Genomic DNA, 19,518 nt, shown 5'->3' on the forward strand with positions numbered 1-19,518 from the left:
AGCTCAGATCAAGTCAAGAATTAAATAGGAACTGACCAAAATCGAAATGATGCTTCTTTCCTCAAATCAGAACCATTTGATTGATTAAGGACAGGCAATATGTTATAAAATCTTTTGTCCTTCAGATCTGGTTTCCTCAGTGTGTATGCCCAGAAGTGGGATTGCTGGGTCATATGGCAGTTCTATTTCCAGTTTTTTAAGAAATCTCCACACTGTTCTCCATAGTGGCTGTACTAGCTTGCATTCCCACCAACAGTGTAAGAGGGTTCCCTTTCCTCCACACCCTCTCCAGCATTTATTGCTTGTAGACTTTTGGATAGCAGCCATCCTGACTGGCGTGTAATGGTACCTCATTGTGGTTTTGATTTGCATTCCTCTGAAAATGAGTGATGTTGAGCATCTTTTCATGTATTTGTTAGCCATCTGTATGTCTTCTTTGGAGAAATGTCTGTTTAGTTCTTTGGCCCATTTTTTGATTGGGTCATTTATGTTTCTGGAATTGAGCTGCAGGTGTTGCTTGTATATTTTTGAGATTAATCCTTTGTCTGTTGCTTCATTTGCTATTATTTTCTCCCAATCTGAGGGCTGTCTTTTCACCTTGCTTATAGTTTCCTTTGTTGTGCAAAAGCTTTTAAGTTTCATTAGGTCCCATTTATTTATTTTTGCTTTTATTTCCAATATTCTGGGAGGTGGGTCATAGAGGATCCTGCTGTGATTTATGTCAGAGAGTGTTTTGCCTATGTTCTCCTCTAGGAGTTTTATAGTTTCTGGTCTTACATTTATTTTATTTTTTATTTTATTATTTTATTTATTTATTTTTTTTTAGTGGAGTGCAGTTTATTACACTGGCGGGCCCAAGGCAGAGTCTCCTCTTAGTCAAGGACCCCGACCAGTTTTTTTGAAAACCTTATATACCTTAAGTGTATGTGCCCAAACCCACCTCCCCAAATTCCCTGAAACTAGTTTGAACAAAGGAAAAGAAAGACACAATCAAAGTTAACCCGTGATTCATATGCCTTAGGCCTAGGTAGTTAACAGTGGACAATTATCAACAGGCCTGTGGTCATACCCCAATAAATATAATAGAATTTATGATTCTATTTGGTTACATAGACAATTAGGGTATTCTTTTAGGCTACTGAGAGTCTAGGTATCAGCCCTGGGGCTCTTCCATCGGGAGGACTGGTTTTCCAGTTGGTATTTCGTTTCCGTAGATACTGGGCATATAGCTCAAAGTTCACAGTCTGGCCCAAGATGGAGTCCTGCTTTCAGGATGGAACCTGTTCTGTACGTTTCCTCCTTCACTATGAATATTCATGGCTGATTTCCTTTAAGATTGACTGGTTTGATCTCCTTGCTGACCAAGGGACTCTTAGGACTCTTCTTTAGCATCACAGTTTGAAGGCATCAATTCTTCGGTGCGCTGCCTTATTTACGGGGTGCATCTTAGAGTTTGTGAGATTCCTTAGCACGTAGCTTTTGGGGTGAGAAGTATCTTGATCTGAGAAGACTGCTGGAGCAGAGGTTCTTATACAAATTATGGTACCAGTCAGCCTCTTGGCAGGAAATAGATGGCCCATTAAAAAAAGGTTAATAAAGAACAATTTAAATACAAAGATGTGGATGGGGCTCCATGAAGTAGATGAGGAATGAGGAAATGCCCTGGGGCTGCCAGTGAGGAAGGCAAATTATCCTTGAACCCGAAAAAGGGCAGTAGGAACAGCAGCCATCCGATCTCAATGAGCGTTGCTGGAAGGGAGAGCTGCCTCTGGCGGCGGACGGCAGTCACTGACGACTGTGGTTTGGCAGAGACAAAGTGGGAACAAAAGAAACTCCACTCTTTCTCCTCTTCGGGCTTTTCTGGTGGCTCAGACGGCAAAGAATCTGCCTGCAATGCAGCAGACCCAGCTTAGATCTCTGGGTTGGGAAGACCCCCTGGAAAAGGGAATGGCAATTCCCTTCAGTATTCTTGCCTGGTGAATCCCATGCTCAGAGGAGCCTGGTGGGCTACAGTCCATGGGGTCGAAAAGAGTCGGACATGACTGAGCCACTAACACTTTCTCCGCTTGCCCTCTGATCTCCTGCTGGTGTCTCCCGTGAGCTGAATTCATCTGAAGCCCAAAAGCGAAGAAATCTGGTTAATGCAGTTCATAGAAGTCAACCTCCTGTAGCACAGATGTGGATGGAGAATGGGGACGGGTGGGGGGAGACCTGGGCAAATAGAATATTGAGCTCAGCGTCCCTGGTGACTCAGATGGTAAAGAATCTGCCTGCAGTGCAGGAGACCCAGGTTCGATCCCTGGGTTTGGAAGATCCCCTGGAAGAGGGCATGTCAACCCATTCCAATATTCTTGCCTGGAGAATCCCATGAACAGAGAGACCTGGCGGGCTACGCTCCTTGGGGTCGCAGAGTCAGACACAACTGAGTGACTAACACTTTCACTTTCGAAAGATAATCCAGAGGCTGAGGAGATTTAGGAGATTGATAATGGAATAAGAGATTGAGGAAAATCTGATGTCTCTGCATGGGAGGAGCTCTTGGTCTCAAGGGACATGCCTCGCCTGGTAACTCGTGGTTGTGATGGGAGTGCAGCTGCAAAGATAAGTGTTTAGTTTCTGGTATCAGCTTTTGCTTTCATCTCTTTAATTAATACATTCAACAGACTTTATCCTACTGAATTTTCCTTACAAATTTTTGCTGTTTATTCTGGTCTCAGTTTTGTATATTAAAAAAAAAAAAAAAATCAAGGTGCGTAGAAGCAGCTTTCTATGTTTCAGAAACAAACAAGCTGGCATTTGAAAGACAGTATTACAGGAATGATCACTGTGGGTACAGAAAGGCCGTGGCTGCCTCCACGGGACACTAATGTCCATGAACGTTCCCACCATTCATGATGTTCTTCCCAATCCAGCCATGATTCCATTGCCACCCAGTATCCTGTTCTCCCTCCAGTGCTCCTACATATTTTCTCTTTTTTTCCCATTTATTTTTATTAGTTGGGGGCTAATTACTTTACAATATTGTAGTGGTTTTTGTTATACATTGACATGAATCAGTCATGGATTTGCATGTGTTCCCCATCCCGATCCCTCCTCCCACCTCCCTCTCCACCCAATTCCTCTGGGTCTTCCCAGTGCACCAGGCCTGAGCACTTGTCTCATGCATCCAACCTGGGCTGATGATCGGTTTCACTCTAGATAATATACATGTTTCAATGCTGTTCTCTCAAAACATCCCACCCTCGCCTTCTCCCACAGAGTCCAAAAGTCTGTTCTGTACATCTGTGTCTCTGTTTCTGTTTTGCATATAGGGTTATCGTTACCATCTTTCTAAATTCCATATATATGTGTTAGTATACTGTATTGGTCTTTATCTTTCTGGCTTACTTCACTCTGTATGATGGGCTCCAGTTTCATCCATCTCATTAGACCTGATTCAAATGAATTCTTTTTAATGGCTGAGTAATATTCCATGGTGTATATGTACCACAGCTTCCTTATCCATTTGTCTGCTGATGGGCATCTAGGCTGCTTCCATGTCCTGGCTATTATAAACAGTGCTGCGATGAACACTGGGGTGCACGTGTCTCTTTCAGATCTGGTTTCCTCGGTGTGTATGCCCAGAAGTGGGATTGCTAGGTCATATGGCAGTTCTATTTCCAGTTTTTTAAGGAATCTCCACACTGTTCTCCATAGTGGCTGTACTAGTTTGCATTCCCACCAACAGTGTAAGAGGGTTCCCTTTCCTTCACACCCTCTCCAGCATTTATTGCTTGTAGACTTTTGGATAACAGCCATCCTGACTGGTGTGTAATGGTACCTCATTGTGGTTTTGATTTGCATTCCTCTGAAAATGAGTGATGTTGAGCATCTTTTCATGTGTTTATTAGCCATCTGTATGTCTTCTTTGGAGAAATGCCTGTTTAGTTCTTTGGCCCATTTTTTGATTGGGTCATTTATTTTTCTGGAATTGAGCTGCAAGGGTTGCTTGCATATTTTTGAGATTAATCCTTTGTCTGTTGCTTCATTTGCTATTATTTTCTCCCAATCTGAGGGCTGTCTTTTCACCTTGCTTATAGTTTCCTTTGTTGTGCAAAAGCTTTTAAATTTCATTAGGTCCCATTTATTTATTTTTGCTTTTATTTCCAATATTCTGGGAGGTGGGTCATAGAGGATCCTGCTGTGATTTATGTCAGAGAGTGTTTTGCCTATGTTCTCCTCTAGGAGTTTTATAGTTTCTGGTCTTACATTTAGATCTTTCATCCATTTTGAGTGTATTTTTGTGTATGGTGTTCGAAAGTGTTCTAGTTTCATTCTTTTACAAGTGATTGACCAGTTTTCCCAGCACCACTTGTTAAAGAAGTTGTCTTTTTTCCATTGTATATTCTTGCTTCCTTTGTCAAAGATAAGGTGTCCATCATCAGATGAATGGATAAGGAAGCTGTGGTACATATACACCATGGAATATTACTCAGCCATTAAAAAGAGTTCATTTGAATCAGTTCTAATGAGATGGATGAAACTGGAGCCCATCATACAGAGTGAAGTAAGCCAGAAAGATAAAGACCAATACAGTATACTAACACATATATATGGAATTTAGAAAGATGGTAACGATAACCCTATATGCAAAACAGAAACAGAGACACAGATGTACAGAACAGACTTTTGGACTCTGTGGGAGAAGGCGAGGGTGGGATGTTTTGAGAGAACAGCATTGAAACATGTATATTATCTAGAGTGAAACCGATCATCAGCCCAGGTTGGATGCATGAGACAAGTGCTCAGGCCTGGTGCACTGGGAAGACCCAGAGGAATTGGGTGGAGAGGGAGGTGGGAGGAGGGATCGGGATGGGGAACATACATGCAAATCCATGGCTGATTCATGTCAATGTATGACAAAAACCACTACAATATTGTAATTAGCCTCCAACTAATAAAAATAAATGGAAAAAAAATAAAAAGTAAATAAAAGTAAAAAAAAAAATCTTTTGTCCTTATGTCACTACTCCAAACACCATCAAGATTTGTCATGACTAAATGTTGTTTTCCTCTATTTCTTTGCATTGATTACTGAGGAAGTCTTACTTATCTCTCATTGTTCTTTGGAACTCTGCATTCAAATGGGTATATCTTTCCTTTTCTCCTTTACATTTAGCTTCTCTTCTTCTCTCAGCTATTTGTAAGACCTCCTCAGGCAACCACTTTGCCTTTTGCATTTCTTTTTCTTGAGGATGGTCTTGGTCACTGCCTCCTGTACAATGTCACGAACCTCCATCCATAGTTCTTCAGGCACTCTGTCTATCAAATCTAATCCCTGGAATCTATTTGTCACTTGCACTGTATAATCGTAAAGATTTGATTTAGGTTATACCTGAATGGTCTAGTGGTTTTTCCTAGTTTCTTCAATTTAAGTCTGAATTTGGCAATAAGAAGTTCATGATCTGAGTCACAATCAGCTCCCGGTCGTGTTTTTGCTGACCGTATAAAATTTCTCCATCTTTGGCTGCAATGAATATAATCATTCTGATCTCAGTATTGACCATCTGGTAATGTCCATGTGCAGAGTCTTCTCTTGTGTTATTGGAAGAGAGTGTTTGTTATGACCAGTACGTTCTCCTGGCAAAACTCTCTTAGCCTTTGCCCTGTTTCATTTTGTACTCTAAAGCCAAATTTGCTTGTTACTCCAGGTATCTCTTGACTTCCTACTTTCGCATTCCAGTTCCCTATGATGAAAAGGACATCTTTTTTGGGTGTTAGTTCTAGAAGTTTTTATAGATCTCCATAGAACCATTCAACTTCAGCTTCTTTAGCATTACTTGTTGGGGCATAGACTTGGATTACTGTGACATTGAATGGTTTGCCTTGTAAACCACCAGAGATCACACTGTCATTTTTGAGATTGCACCCAAGTATTGCATTTCAGACTCTCTTGTTAACTATGATGGCTCCTCCATTTCTTCTAAGGGATTGTTGCACAGAGTAGTAGATACAGTGGTCATCTGAATTAAATTCACCCTTTCCAGTCCATTTCAGTTCATGGATTCCTAAAAGTTGATGTTCACACTTTCCATCTCCTGTTTGACCACTTCTAATTTACCTTGATTCATGGACCTAATATTCTAGGTTCCTATGTAATATTGCTCTTTACAGCATCAGACTTAACTTCCATCACCAGTCATACCCACAACTAGGTGTTGTTTTTGGTTCCGTCTCTTCACTCTTTGTGGAGTTATTTCTTCACACTTCTCCAGTAGCATAGTGGGCACCTACCGGTCCAGGGAGTTCATCTTTCAGTGTCCTATCTTGAATATTCTGTCATGAATATTCATTGGGAGGACTGATGCTGAAGCTGAAACTGCAATAGTTTGTCCACCTGACACAAAGAACTGACTCATTGGAAAAGACCTTGGTGCTAGGAAAGACTGAAGGCAGGAAGAGAAGGGGATGACAGAGGATGAGATGATTTGATGGCATCACCAACTCAATGGACATGAATTTGAGCAAGCTCTGGGAGGTGGTGATGTATAGGGAATCCTGGCATTCTGCTGCCCATGGGTCACAAAGATTCGGACATGACTGAGTGACTGAACTGAACTAAAATGTTATAATTTGATGGATATTAAGTGACTCAGGAGAATTTGCTAGTGGTCTGTATTCAACTCCTATAAAGCAAACTCCCATATCTCAAACCCATGCTCAGGACAGTTATTAATTTAATGCATCAGGCTTTACTAAATAGGTCTTCAGATTGAACAGTCTGTCCTCAATAAGGTAACTCCTACAAAAGTTAAATTAGGAATGTATGCCCCTGAACATCTTCTTCCATGAATAAACACATCACTATGATTTGCCTTGATTTGAATAGTATTTAAAAGGTAATTTTTGTTTAAAAAATTCAAATAAAATGGAGTTAGTGCATTATTAAAAGCAATAGATGAATGTTTCCATTAACTTTTTTTTCAGGCTAAGATTATAAAATAGCCTAGTGGGAAATTTGCCACCATTTATTCTTCAGCTAAAAGTATCAGGGCAAGCTAAGTATCTTGACATATCCATTTAACCTCTGCTTTGTATCTAAAAGCCGAACATTTATCAACCTCCACAGCCTTGGCTCTTTGAATTACTCAGAGTGAGCATCTGTATTCTAACATATGCTGTGGGTAACTACTAAGATATTTTAGCCAGTTTGGCTTAGCAGCTGTTCTGTAAAAGTGAGATGAGTAATTTAATAAGCAACTCTCCTTGACTCAGATATTCTTCCCTCAGTGTATGCCAACCTCAGCCCGAAATGCAGGCTAAAAAGGGTTCACTGCTTATGACATGAAAACAGAATAATGATTTATGCAGAGGACCATCTTCCAGGCGCTGACAAGTGCTCACTGTCCCACACAAGTCATCACTGCCACTCTAAAGAGAACAGATGGCTTTGCACACACCACTAACAAAGAAGGAATTCTGCATGGATAGCATGAAACTTTGCTACTTTTCTGAACACATCTTGCTATAACCGATTAATAAAAGGAACTTGCCAAAATGCAACAAATATGAACCTTGGTCTGCCTCTTAGGAAAATGAAACTGGGTTAAAAAATATTTTAAGAAACGGGCGAAAGCATACTACAGCATTTGTCATTTCCTGTATCAAACCAAAGAGACACTCTCACAATACAAAACTAAAGCAAACACTTTGATGTATTTGAAAATTCAGACAGTAAAGCTATCGATACAAGACAAAATTCTCGGTTAAATAATATTATGCCTAATATTTGTTCATGCTGCTGCTGCTGCTGCAGCTAAGTCACTTCAGTCATGTCCAACTCTGTGCGACCCCATAGACAGCAGCCTACCAGGCTCTTCTGCCCCTGGGATTCTCCAGGCAAGAATACTGGAGTGGGTTGCCATTTCCTTCTCCAATATTTGTTCATAGACCTGTTTAAAATTCTTCAGAATTTTAAATTCAGTTAAAAATGAGTGCTGGTTGTATATTTTGGAAAGCATTTTTTTTTTTTTTAAAGGGAACAATAGACAACATTCTGGTTAGTAATATTTCTTTTTTGATGTTCAATGCAAAGATTACATGTAATGATTATTCAGGGAACGTATTCCTTAACAGTTTCCCAACTGACAGTCCTTTTATATTGATGCATCAATTTCTACTATGTTACTACCAAACAGCATATGCAGTTTGGGGTTTATAATACTTTCCAAAATTTATAGATAGGTATTTTTATTCTCAAAGCATTATTTACTCACCATTGGATCCTAGAAAAATGAGTGCAGGCGACATAAACAATTGTGTACTGATTTGGCAAAGCATCTTAAACCTCTGTTGGAAAAACAATCACCAAAATTTTTGTAATAGAAAATATTACATTGTAATGTTTCTTTTTTACATGGTTAAAAAGAAGGTTGGGCATTATAGTTATGGCTAAAACTTTGGCATTTAGCTGAGTTTGCAGTATTAGTTGTCATATCTTCTGGCCCCTGACTACACAAAATGTAGCATAGGCAATGGTAGCTCTGGAATCCTCTAGGAATTTAGTAGAAATAGGTACTTTCAGAACTCATCAATATCTACAAGATCAGCACCGACATTTTGAAAAAATATCCAGCTGATTTACACATGTATTATGCTTTCAGAAGCATTTCCATAGCCCCATAGTTCTCAAGCTTGAGTCCACACTAGAAGAATTTGAGGAGCTTTGAAAAATTAGCCATAACTGGGAAGCAAGCCAGGCAAATTACATCAATCTGTGAAATAAGTGTGAACAATATAGTTCAGAACCCTGATCCTTTCAAGAATACATTCTAATATTTTCCCTGCTAAGTGCACATAAGTCCATATGCATAGCATAGCCAAAAATATTGGTATTGAACAATACCAATAAATGAAGTTAATGCTCACATTTCAAAAGCCAAATGGCTTTGTTGAAAATATGAAGCATTGTTTGGTTTAGGTCATGATGTCTTTTTATTGAACAAAGCACTCGCAGGAGCTCTCTATTTTCTGATTGCTTAACAATAAAAAGAAACCCAGTTTCAGAAGCATAGATTTATCTGGATGCCACTGTTTCTACAGTCCATATTTTTATCAGTATATGAAAATACGATTTTTCCTCTCTTTTTGCCATTGCTCAGCTGTAGGTCATTATAGACTTAACACAAGAAGACTTCATGAGCCTGGGTAAGAAAGCCAACCAGAAACCTACAACAAAATGAAGATAAAACCTTATCAACAGCCAGGGAACTGCAGAGGAGTCCTGAAATATATTTGACAAAGTCTGAAGTAACTTGATTTTTAACTCCAGATACATGGTACAGATTCATAGCAGTCTAAACTTGAGTGCCTAATAAAATGAATATGCCATCTGCTATGAAAACATGTCTTCTATTTGAAATCCAACTGTTATTGTTCATGTAAACTTAGGTAAGTTGTAGATCAGTTTGGTGCATTCTGGGATATTGGTGAAGGAAACATTTAAAATATGAGAGTCTTTGCATATGAAGCTATGTATATATGTGTATGAATGTATGAAAGTGAAAGTGAAGTCGCTCAGTTGTGTCTGACTCTTTGCGACCCCGTGGACTGTAGCCCACCAGGCTCCTCCATCCATGTGATTCTCCAGGCAAGAATAATGGAGTGGGTTGCCATTTCCTTCTCCAGGGGATCTTCCCGACCCAGGGATCGAACCCAGGTCTCCCACATTGCAGGCAGACACTTTAACCTCTGAGCCACCAGGGAAGCCCTATAAATATATACATATGTGTAAATATATATATATATATGTTCATATATGTGTGTATATATGCATATTAATATATATAGAAAGAACATTTTACCTGAAACTTGGAACATAAGTTATATAATAGAAGCAACTGTCTATACATTAGCCTTTAATGTGTGAGTACAGAACTACCATTCATTCTTTTCCCACTTCAACCATTGGCATATATAACCTAAAGCCATTTTAGACAGATTAATTTTGCTAGTTGGAATTTTTCCAATTAAAAACAAACAAACAAACAAAAAACCAATTTTTAAACATCTCCTGTGCTGCTGAAACCTTCCAGGCCAGGTCTTACTTTCAGTCCTGACAACTTCAAGAGCCCTGCCATCACCTCTTCAAGGCAATAATAGAGTGCCTCGTCACCTGGAGCCTTCACTGACCTGCTCTTCGTTTCAGACAACACCAATAGCCCACGCGAGTGCCATTTCCCCTTTCCTGGGTCCTAGGCAATATGCAGTGATTTAATTTCTGGTTGTAAATATAACCTTCCCTGGTGTGAATGTCCCCTTCTTGTAGATAAACTGAGGAAGTGTAGTCACATCAGAGTGGGCAGGGTCAGACAAATTGCTGACAGGGGTCTCTTTGACCCTGCTGTATAGCACATTGGGTAAGAGCTGACAAAGCTTTCCCACCCCAGAATTTATTTATTCCCGTGTCAGGAAGAGTTGATTTAGCACAGGGCCAAACTTCCTCATGTATCGTTAAATAGGTTTGAGGCATAAGATGGCAAGATGATGGATACTTGAACTACCAATGCCAGATTTGCATCATGTATTTGTGACAGGAAAGGTCCTTGGTGTTTAGCATCAGGTAACTTTTAAGTAGTTAGACAAAAGTGTAGTTATGAAGTTCAAAGACTCAGAAAGGACATGTGATTTACTGTGTCTCCCACATTATAAAAGAGAAGACAATTTGACTTCAGATTATTATAGAATCTGATATTGTAAATGATAGTATTGGTCAAAGCAATGAATATCTGGACGACTAATACTAAATTGCTAACACAAAAATAGGATGATGGCCGTGGTCTTTGTCAATACAGTTAAATTTATTACATTAGAGAACATGTGTGGCAAGATGCCAAACTCCTCAAAGCCATCTCTTTCTAGGACACACTACATCTATATCCTAGCTTTGTTTCTGGAGCGAGATAGGTATCTGCTGAATATTTATTGAACAATGTGTTCCTAGGTGCTACTATTATGGACTCTACATCAGTTTTAGACAAGTCCTTCAAATAAAATTATTATGTTTATTATCTCCTGGACTTTAAGAGGACATAGGGAGTTAAAATCTTTGGACTTCTGTAAGGAGCTGTAGAGTTCAGTTCTGGAGTGTGTCAGTATCGTACTTGGTACCATAAATGATGCTAGTTCTCAATTTACCCACCAAAAGGAAAACAAGGTGCCCGAGCTCACAAACAGCATTTAAACAGCTGCCAACCTGGCCGGCTGTCCTTGACAGCTTGAATTTTAATATTTAATATTCTTTCAGGCAAATGCAAGGCTTTAATATGAGTAATCATAGATAAATCCCAATGGTTTCACAAAGGACTGGACCACAAAGAAAAGGGAAAAACTGGTGGTAAATTATAGAAGCTAAAACCAAACAGAAGAAACTAGTAAAATGAGAGGACAAAACAAGAGACTATATAGTACTTAAAATCATTTTTTGGTCCTTTACTCTTAAAAAAAGTATAGCTCCAAAAAATATATATTATTTTAGCTCATAATACTTGCTGTTCTGCATACACATTGTTACAAAATATAGTTCTGGCCAAAATGTTTAAGATCTGTCAGAATCAATTTTTTTCAAATTCCACTTAAATGTCTGTGGTGAACAAAATAGGGTAACAGTATCCCCAAGGGAAAAAAATGCATTTTTTACTTGAAAACTCATTTCACATTCTTTGACGGAATGTTACTATTAGAATCTTGGGTGAAACCTAAACTCTTGCATAAATCTGTAAAGAACAGTAAATAATATGTTACACTTGGCTTTCTACTCATCTATTCAAGTTTCTTGGCTTAATATTGTGATTAACAGAATACAAAATGTTCTAGCTTTCAGCACAGTCAGTTTGGAAAATCTGGATGCCTCAATTCCTAAATGTCATGTGGGCTGTGTGCATGTGTGTGTGTGCATGTGTGTGTGTGTGTGTGTGTGTGTGTGTGTGTGAGCAAAACAAACACTTTGTAACTATACTATGATGTTTATGTGTAGCTACTCAGCACACCCCTAGTGATCCAGTCAGTGAAGTATGTACAGTGGTAAACTGTAACATGTCTCTGCTCTGCTGATTGTTACTTCGATTCTCCTCGGAGAATATCTGCTATGTGTTAGCAGTCTACAGAGTCATCCTAGCACACGCAATTTTTGCTAAGAGGTTTTATTGCCTCTTACTTGAGATCCTTTCTGAAGAATTTGATGAGTAAAAGAAATGTCAAAAGAAGATGAGTTAAGGTCTGTTACAATGCCCACATCTTTATCTTATCTCAGATGCTTAAGACATCAGTGTGATAATGCATTTTCTCTAAAGTTCACTTTTACTAGAAAATAAAGAAGGGCTTTGACAATAGTTTAATCAGAGTGCGTGCTTTTGGAAAACAATTGATTAACATCACTGTTAGTTATGCTTCTGAAAACTATACTTTCACAGAGTTCCCTTGAACTTGATTTTATATTCTTTCATATCACAACATGACACAATTTTATAGGTTTTTGTGCTTGTTTATATATTTATTTGAGGTTTTATATATTTCTGAGATGATTTATAATTTTTCACCATTTCTACTGCAGCTAAGAATATTTTCTACTTTATTTTTGGTAAGTTTTAGCAATGAAAATCATGTGTATGAATTTTAATTCAGGAAATGGAATGTTCACTCCAAGATAATAGTCAATACTATGAACTTGACTTAGTAAAACGTCTTTCTCCCTTTGAGACTAGAGCTTGAATGATGGTAGGAGACTGCTGAGTGATGTAGCCAGACTTGACAGTCAGCGTTTTGCATGCAGTTTTTTTTGCACTGATCTGTTTAGAAATGTCTTCTGCTAAGCAAGCACCTTTCCATCCTCTTCTACACTCTTTCCTGCGACCCCGGGGTAATCCCTTTAGGAACATTCTAGGTTAGATTTACCTGATGAAAACTACTGAAAATCCATTGTTCCTCAGTTGATTCTCCAAGCTGGCACAGGGAAATGTGAACACATTAAGATGTGACATTTTGCTATCTGTCTTCAGATAAGCGGGTTATTCATTTTAGTTCTACAGGAAGTTGAGATAAGAAGCCACAGTGTCTTTAAGATATTGGGACCTCTAGCTTTCCTAAAATATTGTATAAGTTAAACATTTCCTGCATTAAAATCCCTCCTGTTAAATATAGCCAAAATATGCTTTCTTTGCTAACCTACACAGTTTTAATATTACATGTAATATTGAAATTTACTAATATTCTTTAGCATTAATATTAATGTGTTTGCTACCTGGTTCTCCAACTTAGTACCCACATTTCTATGACTGGCTGTGGTAACTCTGAAAATGGAAAATCAGTACATGCTAGTAATATAATGCTTAAATTCAGTCCTGCCAGCTGGAATTTTAGCAGTGGAGCCAATATCCGTTGTGAGAGTCCAAAATGAGTAAATCACTATGCACAGTTTTAAAGGAAATGTCTAAAAACTTATTTCATGATGCTTGAACATACCTTTCTTATTTAAATAGCATTTTATTTATATATTTCTGGCTGGAAAGATGGGATTTAAGTTGATGTCTGGCAGAACCAGCAAAATGTTGTAAAGCAATTATTCTCTAATTAAAAATAAATAAATTAAAAAAAAAAAAAAAAAACAACCAGAAAGTTAACTGCTTTGAGGAGGATATTTTCCAGTTAGTGTGCTCTTAGTTTCCTGTTAGTTCTGTTTCCTCTTTCCTGAAAGAGGGAGTTAAAGGTTAAAGGTTAAAGGGCAGAGGATTTCCCCAGACTTCCATCTGTTCTACCAGCACTGAGGTCACTCTCATTGGCCCATGGGCTTCTGTAGGGCAGAGTGATGAGAGTAATAAAACCCTAGGCCTGATCTGATACTTCAGAGTATTCAAACAAAGATATGTGTTTTCCATGATTCAGATGTTTGTTTGCCAGGTTGGGGAGAACTAGGAGAACAATCTGGTGAGCAATTGTTCTGTGTCATGTCCAAGAAGACTGCCCAGATGGGTGGGGCAATCTCAGGCAAAAGAACCTGCAGGTAATGACCAAATGCCTAGAGCGAAAGAAACCATTGCAAGCAATTGGTCACCTTTATTAAGGGTGTGGAGATGCTCCATCCAAAATGAGATATTTGTATAAAAATCCGGCATGAGACACTGAACTTCAATAAAACAAGGTTTGTTTGTTGCTGTTTTTAATTAGGGAATTGTGCCATATTAGTATTTCTCAACTCTAGGCACATATTAGAATCACATGCGAAACCTAAAACAAGGTGGAACAACAAACACCAAAACAAAAACAATGAAGTCAGACCCCAGCTCCATGAAAAACAAACAAACAAAAATTAAGATACCTGCAGGAGACAGGATCCAAAGCAGTCAATTAAAAAATAAACAATTGCCAGATCCTGAGAAAGTGAATTCAGAGACATGCAAACTATCCAGTTAGTTTTTGTGAAGGAGAAAGTAGGGAGGAAAATCAATGCAAAGAAGCTGAACATAAAATGATGACTGTCCAGTCTACCTACATCACTCTGCCGTCTCCCACCATCAATTGAGCTGTAGACCCAGAGGGAGAAAATTTTTTTTTTACTAAATCACGTTCATAGTATTGATTATTATCTTGGAGTGAATATCCCATTTCCTGAATTAAGATATACTAAGACAATAGGAAAAGGAGTATGTCAAGGCTGTATATTGTCACCCTGCTTATTTAACTTATATGCAGAGTACATTATGAGACATGCTGGGCTGGAAGAAGCACAAGCTGGAATCAAGATTGCCAGGAGAAATATCAATAACCTCAGATATGCACATGACACCACCCTTATGGCAGAAAGTGAAGAAGAACTAAAGAGCCTCTTGATGAAAGTGAAAGAGGAGAGTGAAAAAGTTGGCTTAAAGCTCAACATTCAGAAAACTAAGATCATGGCATCTGGTCCCATCACCTCATGGGAAATAGATGGGGAAACAGTGGAAACAGTGTCAGACTTTATTTTTTAGGCTCCAAAATCACTGCAGATGGTGATTGCAGCCATGAAATTAAAAGACGCTTACTCCTTGGAGGGAAAGTTATGACCAACCTAGATAGCATATTAAAAAACAGAGACATTACTTTGCCAACAAAGGTCCATCTGGTCAAGGCTATGGTTTTTCCAGTGGTCATGTATGGATGTGAGAGTTGGACTGTAAAGAAAGCTGAGCACCAAAGAATTGATGCTTTTGAACTGTGGTGTTGAAGAAGACTCTTGAGAGTCCCTTGGGCTGCAAGGAGATCCAACCAGTCCATCCTAAAGGAGATCAGTCCTGGATGTTCATTGGAAGGACTGATGCTGAAGCTGAAACTCCAATACTTTGGCCATCTCATGCATATAGTTGACTCATTGGAAAAGAGCCTGATGCTGGGAGGGATTGGGGGCAGGAGGAGAAGGGGACGACAGAGGATGAGATGGCTGGATGGCATCACCGACTCGGTGGATATGAGTTTGAGTAAACTCTGGGAGTTGGTGATGGACAGTGAGGCCTGGCATGCTGCGTGCGTTTCATGGGGTTGCAAAGAGTCGGACACGACTGAGCAACTGAACTGAACTGAACTGAAGAGAATGAGGAGCCATATGTGTCTATTATGAGAGAACAGAAAAGCCATGGGATATATAGGAATTTCCACGCAGGAGCAAGTTAGATCGCACCCATGAGTACTGCTTGGAGGAATGATGGGAGACACCATTGAGTTAGAGTTTGGGTCACCATTCGTGTTTCATGAAGGTACAACTTAATTACACATGTTGTATCCATGATGACAAATACCAGCGCACTGACAGAAGATTGGGCAAGTAAAAAATATAGACAATTATCGGAATTCTCTGTTGTATCTTAATTAATCCATTTGCTTTTTCTTTATAAGAAAATTTAATCAGTTATATCTAAGAGGAGCTACTCTCTCAAAGCAATTTGGACAATTTCTCGCAATGTCATCTTGTAAGGAGCAGCTCCTTGGACAATAGGCTAATAAAATGAAACCTAATTTTTTAAAAGGAGAAAAATAAACCAGTAGCAATGGAATCAGATAACTCTGAGTAATGATTGATTCAATAATTAACTTTTTAGAGTGTCATTTTCCTGAACTTAAACTAATATGGGGAGATGAGAGAGAGATAGAGAGAGACATAGAAAGAGATCTAGAGAGAATACCAATATCTATCTCATAAGGCATTACTACAAGAGTTACCATTAGATGAAATTCTCAAGATTAAGTAGTTTAAATTATTTCTCTATTGTCACATAGAAGCCAACTAACAATGAAGTTTCATCCTATGTAAATTGAACCATTCGTTTTCTGCTGAAATTTAACATTTAGACAGGAATAGACCCCCATCCACTCCTAAATGCAGGGAAAATAAGATATTTTAAATATTATAACTGGGTGTTGAGTTCATGGATGAGATTTGGACTACAGATCGTTTCATATTTTGTAAAAAGAATGGCAATTTTAAAAATGAAGTTATGTTCCAATTTAAATTGAGCATAAGTTAATAATTTTAATGTGTTAAAGAATTTTCCTCCTGATCTTAAAGCTGTGATTTCCTGTAGGCATGTCGCATTAATATATCAATGCCTACTAGGTTTGATATCAAGAGCAACTCTTTCCACTGTCTCCTAATTACTGAGGATGCATTCCTCTTATTTTCTCTTTTCCCTAAACAAACAGATCTGAGAACCTTCAAAAATTATTCTTTATTGAGTAATAATTAATATGCAACATTCTGTCAGCTTCAGATAGACAACATACTGATTTGGTAGCTTCATATATTATTAAATGATCACTTCAATAAGACCAGTTGCCACTCATCACCATAAAAAGTTGTTGAAATATTATTGACTATATTCTCTGTGTTTACATTATATTCCCATGATTTATTTATTTCATACCTGGAAGGATGAAATAGGTGAAGGAGATTACGTGTGAACGACCTACTTTTTTTCCCCCAATTATCAGCAAGAGAAGTCACTAAATGCCAAAAACCTTAAAAAGGCTACATTTAAAAGAGAATTTATACTTACAAGCTCGAACCCCTTTCTTGAAACTTTGATGGGGAAAAAAAAATCTTGCTTAGAACTCAGCTGAATGACTTAATGCCTCCTTAGAAAGCTATTGATTAACTCACACAATGTAGTATTCTTTTAATCTTGAAGGTTCCACTGAAATCACCATTTCTCTTTGCCTGGCTGAAGCAGCATTTTGCGAGTGGGTGCGTGTGAACATTGATTTTTAGGAACTGACAGCTGAGGTCAGCTTTTAATTTTTCTTACTTTGATCTTCTACTATTAGAATATAATCCATAGCCTCAAGGGGTTGGGATTGGGTAAAGGGCTTTGCAGAGATAAGATACATCTTCTAAAGTGCCCAGCACTGGCTTGTTTTATCAGTCAGTTGGGGGGTGCTCCAGTATGAACTTACAGCAGGTTGCTGAGGGTGCATTTGGTTTTCAGTTTCCTCAAAGTAAAATAAATAGGCTCTTCATTTAGTCATTATGGAGTATATATTTGGTTACCATTGATTGGGGATGCAAAAGTAAAGCAAGAGAACCCCAGGAGAGGTACACAGCTAAAATACCGTGGAAATTCCTCAGTTGAAGATCTCAGTGCTACTGGTACAAAGGATGAGCTTAGAATCACAGAGCTGGGATGAACTTCTTGCTTATTTAGCTCTTCATTTATTTAGCCCTTCAGAGAATACCTTCTGTGTTTACTGCTTAACAGACACAGAGGGAAGAAAGGAGGCCACCTTGAGGAGTAAGGGAAAAATCCTCCCAGGGCAGTCTCAAAATAGTGGCCTCTTGGTTCTCTTTCTTAATCTGAAAACTAGGGGATAACCATCTGATTTCTCATTTCTTAGGTTGATTATGAGGATTCAATCAGGTGATTCCTGTAAAATGCTCCCTGAACTGCCAAGCATTCTACATATTAGGTGTCTATCCTGTTAGTGTTGCAGGAGACCTTAAATTATTCTCTGAATGATCAATGTTTGAGGGGCTTGACAACTTTCACCTTCCGCATATCAAGCTCTATATACTTTATGTGGGCATTAATATCTGAAAATAATATCTGGACCATTAGACTTTACATTTTCATAATTTGGCACTAACATAAAATCTTGGCCAAGGGTTAAGCAGTTTGCATCTACCCAGAACCATCCTTCTGAACATCAGTGAGCATTGATTACATGGGGCTACAGATATTTTGGCCACTTCATGTGAAGAATTGACTCATTGGAAAAGACCCAGATGCTGGGAGGGATTGGGGGCAGGAGGAGAAGGGGACAACAGAGGATGAGATGTCTGGATGGCATCACTGACACGGTGGACATGAGTTTGAGTAAACTCCAGGAGTTGGTGATGGACAGGGAGGCCTGGCATGCTGTGATTCATGGGGTCGCAAAGAGTCGGACACGACTGAGTGACTGAACTGAACTGAACTGATAGATACAGATGTAGATAAGCTGGAAAAGAATCTTCCTGCAATTCAGAAAGAACCTGGGTTTGATCCCTGGGTTGAAAAGATCCCCTGGAGAAGGGAAAGGCTACCCACTCCAGTATTCTGGCCTGGAAAATCCCATGGACTGTATAATCCATGGGGTCTCAAAGAGTTGGACATGACTTTCACTTTCATAGATATAGATGGTGAGAAAGCTGAACAAAACCCATGTTGATTTAACTGTCTTAAAAATAAATCAAAGAGAGGATTTTTTGCTTATAATGTATGTTGTTCTTATAAAATGGACTACAGAAATGGGGAAAAAAACCCATTTTCTCAGCGTTTCATAATCAATGGGACATTTATATAACTTGCTGCTGCTGCTGCTGCTGTTAAGTCACTTCAGTCGTGTCCGACTCTGTGTGACCCCATAGACGGCAGCCCACCAGGCTGCCTGTCCCTGGGATTCTCCAGGCAAGAACACTGGAGTGGGTTGCCATTTCCTTCTCCAATGCATGAAAGGGAAAAGTGAAGATGCTCAATCATGTCTGACTCTTAGCGACCCCATGGACCACAGCCTACCAGGCTCCTCCATCCATTGGATTTTCCAGGCAAGAGTACCGGAGTGGGGTGCTATTGCCTTCTCCGTCTATAACTTGACCCGTTTTTCATGTACACAAGCACACACACTCATACTCACATACCACTTGTTTCCAGATTAGTTATGATTCAAACAGACAACTACATTTGTCAGATAGATGAGCTAGTATAACAAACAGTCCCAAGTATCAGTGGATTAACATCATTTAAGTTTATTTTTCAGTCCAGTATGGATGTTCGATCTTGGTCCTAAAAGTCTCCTGGGCCACTATCCTTCAAGAGGTAAGTTAGAGATGAAAACTCCTTCCGCTTGCTTGGTTTTATGGCTACTTGGGCCCTTGCCATCCTGCCATTGAAAGTAAAGGGATATGGTTTCGTTCTTTTTATGGTTGAGTAATATTCATTGTATATATGTGACATTTTCAGAGATGTAGATTGTCGTAAAGAG

The sequence above is a fragment of the Dama dama genome, chromosome 31, assembly GCF_033118175.1.
Source record: "Dama dama isolate Ldn47 chromosome 31, ASM3311817v1, whole genome shotgun sequence".
NCBI lineage: Eukaryota > Metazoa > Chordata > Mammalia > Artiodactyla > Cervidae > Dama > Dama dama.